The sequence below is a fragment of the Podarcis pityusensis genome, assembly GCF_964106645.2.
Source record: "Podarcis pityusensis genome assembly, chromosome: 6".
Lineage (NCBI taxonomy): Eukaryota > Metazoa > Chordata > Lepidosauria > Squamata > Lacertidae > Podarcis > Podarcis pityusensis.
Window position 1 is genome coordinate 42891280 of NC_138030.1, and position 7803 is coordinate 42899082.

General features: G+C 45.1%; 1 long non-coding RNA gene across 1 annotated transcript in view; it reads left to right on the top strand.

Moving 5' to 3' along the window:
* Window positions 1-7762, top strand: part of LOC308479485 — a 39937-nt gene extending 32175 nt beyond the window's left edge. The window contains exons 2-3 of the long non-coding RNA XR_013987706.1: window positions 3512-3768; window positions 7065-7762. This is a non-coding gene — a long non-coding RNA (uncharacterized lncRNA). The remainder of the gene's footprint in view (window positions 1-3511; window positions 3769-7064) is intronic.
* Window positions 7763-7803: the final 41 nt, after the last annotated feature.

The window sequence follows — 7803 nt, forward strand, 5'->3', positions numbered from 1 at the left end:
GCAAAGCCCTGACTTTGCCATGGCAGCAACAAAGCTGTTGGGAGGGCAGCTCTGTGCTGCTCACTGGCTGCTTGTTGTCACCTGCCTCCTCCACTGACCCACCAGCAGGCATGGCACACACCAAAGCGTCTAAGGTTGAATATTGCAAGGGGGGAAATCCAGTTTAGCTGTGATGAACACCATGCAACACCTGAGACTGCACCTCTGTGCCAATCTTCACAAGCCTGGTACCTCCAATATACTGTGGGCTACATCTCCCAAAAGTCTCAACCAGCATGGTCAGGGATGATGGGAGTTGTAGTCCACAATATCTGGAGGACACCAGATTGCAGAAAGGTACTCTACACACATATTAGTAATCATTGAAGTGTAATCACTTCCAAGAGTAGGCACCAAGGGCACGTCTTTGGTCTCTTGAGCACTAGAGTAAAGCACTCAGTTTGAAGGTCAAGTGGGGTTGAGATTGCTTTCATAAAATACCAAGAATCATTCTTGTTGCCTTGCTTGGAGCAGAATGGGTCCAGAGACCATCCAGAGATTTCCTCAACAAATTAGGAATGGCTGAACACCATCACACACAACTCACAAGCCCAGATAGGATTTGTCAGCATTCCTTCAGAGTGCTTGTTTGCAAGGAATGCCTGAAAAATGCAAATGGGTTTGCCACCTTTCTGTCCCTTGCAAGCAAGCAAGGAGAGTAACCACCAGCAGGACGGAGCCTCCTTATCCCAGCCCACACCAAACACATAGTCTAGTTCAGCCTTTCTCAAGCTTGGGTCCCCAGATGTTGTTGGACTACAATTTCCATCATCGTAGGGAATAAAGGGAACTGTTGATATGGAGTCAGACCAATGGTCCATCTAGTTCAATGCTGTCTACACTGATTGGCAACAATTCTCCAGGGTTTCAGGGTTTCCCAGCCCTACCTGGAGATGCCAGGGATCAAACCTCAGTCCATCTACATGCAGGTCAGATGCCGTGTGCCACTGAGCTATGGCCCATCCCTGACCATTGGACCATACCGGTCAGGGCTGATGGGAGCTATAGTCCAGCAACATATGGGGAGCCAGATTCTAGTTTTGCTGCACCGCACCTGCAAAAAGAGGGCAGGTGACTGGACTACTGATCACTGTGGCTGCAATATGTTGCTAGCTCTGTGCATTATGTTTTACTGCCCAAGAGCAAATAAATTGACACATTCAATTCACAGGTCTGTGGATGGCAAGAAGAGGAAAGCTGCTATATAGACTGAGGACAATGAGCTCCTGTCATTCCCTTTGAATCACAGTTCTGAGCACAGGGATCAGGTCAATTCTTGGGCACAGGTACACAGGTTCAATACATTCTCTGGCAAAAGCCTCTACCTAAAAGCTCCCTTAACGAAGTGGAAGAAGAGGAAGAGAAGCACCTCTGCATTCCAAAATGGCAAGCCTGCTGATATAGCTGCTCCGTTTATCTCCCTCAAATGGGAGTCTTTGAACCACCACGCCCTGCTCCTAGCAGTTCCAAGGTCACTCACTCTCACAGTGGAGGTTGAACAAATAAGTTTATGTTTGCAGTGAGTAACTATAGCAACACCGTTCAAATGGATGAACAGCAGCGGAAAGGGCTGCTCCCTTCCTGGTTAACTTTTCACCTGAGATCTGTTATATTCGAAATTAACTAAAGCACAGAGACTGTCTCTTTCACATATGTGGATCTTGGTGCCCCATCCCCAGTAACACTACACCCACTCATGGCCATCTCTCAGGCAGATTTAAAATGAATAACTTGACAATGCATGGTGATGGAATATGCATTCATGGCATCTTGTTCTGCATTTTTTTTGGTCCATGTCCAAAACAAGAGTGTTGAAGAGTTCAGTTCCCATGATGCACTAAGCTCAAGTGTTCTCAAGCACCCCTTCATTTGTTTCAATAGCAAACACACCCTCTACTTGTGAAAACTGAAGTTTCTCCTCAAAATAATGAAAGCAACTAAGCCATCCATGGTGTACTATTGTTAACCTTCTGTGACCCTTCTGTCTTTGCTGGAGAAAGATAAATAATTTTAAAGGCAGTTGGAAAGGGTATGACAAGAGGCTTCCAGGCTTTGGGTATATACATGCTTTTTCTTTTGTCCCAGTGTTACTTCTGGTCAAATGGGTTTTGTAGGGTTTTAGAGAATCACAAAACCAGTTTATCTGGGGAGGGGGGGACGGGATCTGTAATACCACAAGCCATCACAACACTGAGAGCCAGTGTGGTGTAGTGGTTAAGAGCGGTGGACTCCTAATCTGGTGAACTGGGTTCGCGTCTTCGCTCCTCCACATGCAGCTGCTGGGTGACCTTGGGCTAGTCACACTTCTCTGAAGTCTCTCAGCCTCTCTCACCTCACAGAGTGTTTGTTGTGGGGGAGGAAGGGAAAGGAGAATGTTAGCCACTTTGAGACTCCTTCGGGTAGTGATAAAGCAGGATATCAAATCCGAAATCTTCTTCTTTCAAAGAAAAGAACAAAGCATGTTCAGGCTTTCTCATTGCCAAACTAAATGAAATAGTTCTTTATCTTAATATGTGGACACTGGTGGTGCTACAGGAGTGATTTATACCTTTGCCCTTAGAACCATAGAATTGTAGAGTTGGAAGGGACCCCTAAGGGCTAGCTAGTCCAACCCCTGCAATGCAGGTTAACATGTTAAGGGGGGGAACGACGACACACACATCTTTCTAGCAAATGGATCCATGTGCAGTCCATGCTTTTGAAGCTTGAAAACTGCACCTGTCATAGTGGAGGGAGAAGGTTTGTATCCTTCCTTTGATACTGTCCTAGAAAAAGACTGGTGGGTGCTGCTGACTCACTGGGAGGTTCCCCATGGCCATGACTGGAAGTTCTGTCAAAGCACTGAACGATCTCTTAAAAACAGGGAAGTGTGTCATTGACACAATTACTCCAAGAACTCTCCAATGCCAGTAGCAACCCAATCAACAACTTGGTTTTCTACAGACCCAAGGGTTGTGAAATGGCAGCAGGAGTGCCAACTTGGCCCCATGACCGTGAGTGCCTGGGGCCGTGGGTGCCATGCAGCATGTATGGTCCTGGCACTGAAATTTGTGGGTGCCAAGCCCCTTCATGGGAGTTTTTGGGTGCTTGGGCAAAAACCTATGAATGGCAGGGACACAGCATCTTGAGCAACGGTGGAGAAAAACATGGTGGATCCAACCAAGCAGAGGCTAGAGTTCATTTTTAGAACCTACTCTATACCAGTAGTGGTAGAGAGAGAAAAAAAACCTTTTAAAAAAAATCACACTTCTGTGCCACTGTTGCATCTGCATAGATGAGTGGTGTGAGTAGAGATGTTGGAGAATTCATCAAAACTTGAAACAGGAGTGGAAATTGCTGGAATTTGCATGTTCAACAGAGGTCAGGAATAGAGATCACACAAGCAAGTGCGAGCAGTATTCACTATCATGGTTTTCTTCTAGGTCCACAAATGTTATGTAAACCCACCACTAATACACTATTATTGCATCAGTGACTTGTTGCAGAACTCACCCGCAAATAAACACCAGCCAGAAGAGAGATCTGTGACCAGGATGAATGCTCAATACGTCATCTGGAAGAGCCCCATCTCAAAACATGCAAAACCTCAAAGAAGCCCCATGGAAAGCCTTAGCTGCTGCACACTCTCCAAGCCTCTAGATGGCACCTCCCTCACATCGCTCCATATTTACTTCTTAATATTAACCATCTTGTAAACAACCTCTGTACTTCACTCTGTCACAGTTACAGGTGGGTTTTTTTTTAAAAAAAAAAATCTCTTATTGTTCTGTATAGCCTATGGACTTTTTACAGCTGCATTTTCAAAAATCAAACGTATTTTTTAAAAGCACAGTACTTCTTCTGTTGTTGAGACCAATAGATAACACCATTGCATTATGAGAAAGCAAGCAAGCAAGAAAGCAAGCAAGCAAGAAAAGAATATTATCTGTTTTTCTTTTTCCCTTCAATCATTTTCTTTTCTTGGCCATTTTACCTCAACTACAGATCTGGGACTCATCTACACTGGTCGTTCTCTTTGTCTTCATCTGCTGTGGCATAGTTTCATGGGATTTGCATCACGCTTATTCCAGAATGCTACGTCACACAACTGTGTGTGTGTGTGTTTACATTACCACCTTAGAGCAAAGTGGTTTCCTCTCCTCCCTGTGCATTTCACAGCTCTTTCACCCCTAGCCACCCGCATAGTTTCAATTGGTTTCTGTTTATTTATTTATTTATTATTTATTTATTTATTTAATTTTATTTATACCCTGCCCTCCCCGGCCAAGACCGGGCTCAGGGCGGCTAACATCAAGTATAAAAACAATTGATTCAAATACAACTTAAAAACAGGATTAAAGTACAACTTAAAATGCAGCCTCATTTCAGTGGAAGCCAAGATCAAAAAACTCTTTGGGAGGAGAAAATGTCAAATCTTCACCAAGGCCAACTATCCAGACTGGCCCTACGTGGGCCAGAAAAAAGCCAGGGAAGTCCCCAAATAGGGGTTCCACCACAGAGGGAAAAGGAAAGAGGGGGAGGGGATCAGGCTGATTCCAAGCCAAAGGCCAGGCAGAACAACTCTGTCTTAAAGGCCCTGCGGAAAGAAATCAGATCCCGCAGGGCCCTGGTCTCATGAGACAGAGCGTTCCAGCAGGCCGGAGCCAGTGTTGAAAAGGCCCTGACCCTGGTTGAGGTTTCTGTACATACCAGGGGGAATTAATGGGGGTAGGGATGTACAGGATGCATATGCATCTTGGAGAAGGTCGTGTGAACACAGATTAAAAACCGAGCACTGTATATGCAGTGAGTGCAGAGTAAATGGGGTGTGAACACAGCTTAAGAACATTGGAAGCACCTTCCATGGAGTCATGTCCATGGAGTAATAGTGCCACTGTATTCTGCTCTGGTCAGACCTCACCTGGAGTACTGTGTCCAGTTCTGGGCACCACAGTTCAAGAAGGACACTGACAAACTGGAACGTGTCCAGAGAAGGGCAACCAAAATGGTCAAAGGCCTGGAAACGATGCCTTATGAGGAACGGCTAAGGGAGCTGGGCATGTTTAGCCTGGAGAAGAGGAGGTTAAGGGGTGATATGATAGCCATGTTCAAATATATAAAAGGATGTCACATAGAGGAGGGAGAAAGGTTGTTTTCTGCTGCTCCAGAGAAGCGGACACGGAGCAATGGATCCAAACTACAAGGAAGAAGATTCCACCTAAACATTAGGAAGAACTTCCTGACAGTAAGAGCTGTTCGACAGTGGAATTTGCTGCCAAGGAGTGTGGTGGAGTCTCCTTCTTTGGAGGTCTTTAAGCAGAGGCTTGACAACCATATGTCAGGAATGCTCTGATGGTGTTTCCTGCTTGGCAGGGGGTTGGACTCGATGGCCCTTGTGGTCTCTTCCAACTCTATGATTCTATGATTCTATGATTCTATGTCATGGATCCATCTAGCTCAGTATTGCCTACCCGAGGAGCAGGTTCACATTATCTACTTTATTTCTTACTATAATCCTAAAATCAACTACCGTAATTATTGTCTGGTGTAACACAGCAGCTCTTGCACATGCAGCACACACATGCACTCCCCAGACACATACAGACCACAGGCACACATGCATATTTCTCTCACACACTACATACACACATTCTTAATATTTGTAAACTGAATTGAATACCAAATGCCAAGGACAATAAGCCCAATGGTGCCAGTGGGAGCTTTCCCTCCATATCACTGGCTGCCATTTTGGAGGTGGTGGTTGTCCAGACTGCAGCTAGGGAGCAAAGAAGCAAACCTCCCCTTCCTGATGTGTTGTGATCTCAGTGAAAACCAGGACCCTGGTACCTGGTGTGATACATTTTTTTAAAAAAACAACAACCCAGAAATTGTTGCTAATTTGCAACTAAAGTAACATTTTGTTTGGCTTCAGTATAGGGTGATACAAAGTTTAAAATTGGTGCTAATCCCTCAAAAGCTGTCATTGAGACAATTTCTTTATTATTCATTGTTAAAGATAACAGAATTGGCTCATTGTCTTAATTTCTCCTTAGATTAAGGTGGTTGTTTTTGCGTAAGAAGTATTTAAACTTCCTGAAGACAAGAACATCCATTCATTAATCACCAAAAAAAAGCTGTCTTTGGCAACAAATTCAGGATATTACACTGAGTAGCAGAAATTGTAACGCGCAAGCTCCGCTCTTTTCAATGAGTGAAGCTATTGTCACATTTTGTATCACGCACATATCCTTGGCACCAGGGTTTTTCAGCCACAATCACTGGAACTCAGTTCTGGCACCTCTCAGGTGGGCGCCATTGGCATCTAAGAGAACAAGGGAAGCGTTCATGGTGAGTTCCAGCACCTCTTTTTCTAGAAAAATAGCACTGCTTGGCACGGAGTGGTCTCAGGACAGGTGCCTGAAAGAACAAGAGCAACCTTCTAACTGAAGCTCCACATGCTTCTTTAAAAACCATTTACAGCATTGCTGGAAATAGATGCATCTTCCCCTGGCTTCAACTGGCATTTTGTTTTCACACTCTCTGACAATGCATCTCTTTGTTTTTGCTGGTACACAAGTACATATAGTCTTGGGACATTCACATGGTGACAAAGGTCTGCTTTTTCTGTGTCACCAGCCTAATAATAGCAAAGATAGTCTTCAAACCTATCTGCCTCCCATATATCTCATGAACCAATCATTGACACTTAAGCTCACAATCTCAAAACTGGAAGGAAGCGACAACTTGTGGCTGTTATTCAATGCACTGAAGTGAAATCACCATGAATCAACATATTTGAATGATTTTGGCATGACAAAGGAGCCTCACTGTGGGGGTTTCCTTGTTTTCCCACAGTTGGGCAATGCAAATTCTGGTGTTCATGAGTAGGCTCATTACCAGTTGCAATCCTTATATCTGACTTTTGCTATTAATTAACACAGGAGTGAAGTCTTTGGGTTAGGGTTACATTTTAGTGATACATTTTAACCTCTACTTTCTTGCATTGTGGCAAGTTCTGGATTTCAGATTTTCTTTATTTCTCTTAGTGGCCCATCTGCTGTCCTGAACCCCAGGCCTACCTGGCGGCAAGTCAGTATGTCAAGTCCTTAGTACAAGGTCAAGCCACGTGTCCAAAGTCCAAACCGAAGCACCATCTGGCAGAGATCCTGGAGCATCCAAGATGAGGTCCATCAACATGGGCAGTTGAGAAGACACAGCACCTCAACTCTGCTTCCCTTTTGCATGCTGATTGCAGCATCTGGGCTTGATGAGGCATGTGACCCTCACCTGTTCCAATCCTACTCCATCTGAGGAATCACACCCCTCCTCCCAGAGCTAGCATGTCTCACCTGGCCAGAGCTAGAGAGCTGGGCTGTGGACCCTTGCCTGCCTCAGCCTCCTGGAGCTCCCCACCCATTGCTCCCTATGCCTCAGAGCCCACCGTGTGAGGGTCATTATGGCTCTGGTGATGGGTCCTGCTGCTTTGGTTCCTGTGCACTTGACCCCCATCCCCTCATCATCCTCTGTCACCCCATGAGTACTTCCTACATCAACCTCTCCTTCCCCATCCCCAGCTTGCCCCAGTGTGTCCCAGTCCCAGCCACACCCCTCACTGGGGTCTTCTTCCTCTTCCCCATTGTCCTGCCAGTTTATGATATCTGCTCTCTGAGGCTTTTGATGTCAGATTGAGGTGGTTATGATTAATGTTATGTTTCCCCTGTCTTGTTATGCAGCTAAACATGTTTTAGTCATATTTTAATGTGTGTGTTTTGTAGTGAACCACCT